We start from the raw sequence: 310 nt of genomic DNA on the forward strand, positions 1-310 counted from the left end.
GCGACCTCTTCCTCCCCTGGAGCCCCCCAGAGCCCCCCAGATGCAGGTTTGGGAAGGGGGGCACCAGGGCAGGTGGCTCTCCGAGCCGGGGCGCTCCCGCCGATGCAGTGTGGGCGAGGGAGCAGGAGTCTGGGGGCTTTCCTGAGACAGAGCATCTGCATCTCCCCTTAGCCATGTTTGACTGGGCTGTGGAAACCAGGCTCTCCTTCTCCTGTCCCTCCATGTTTTTTTGAAACCCTCCAGATTGTGCCTAAATTTTGGTGCTTTGGGGTGCAGAGTGATGTGACAAAACAAAGCGGCTCCTTCCCTC

General features: G+C 60.0%; 1 protein-coding gene across 1 annotated transcript in view; it reads right to left on the reverse strand.

Moving 5' to 3' along the window:
* The window catches only part of GPR156 (G protein-coupled receptor 156), a 17,656-nt gene that overhangs the window by 1,971 nt on the left and 15,375 nt on the right, over nucleotides 1-310 (reverse strand). The gene's annotated exons all lie outside the window — the stretch shown is intronic.

The sequence above is a fragment of the Aptenodytes forsteri genome, unplaced genomic scaffold (assembly GCF_000699145.1).
Source record: "Aptenodytes forsteri isolate BGI_AS27 unplaced genomic scaffold, ASM69914v1 Scaffold379, whole genome shotgun sequence".
Lineage (NCBI taxonomy): Eukaryota > Metazoa > Chordata > Aves > Sphenisciformes > Spheniscidae > Aptenodytes > Aptenodytes forsteri.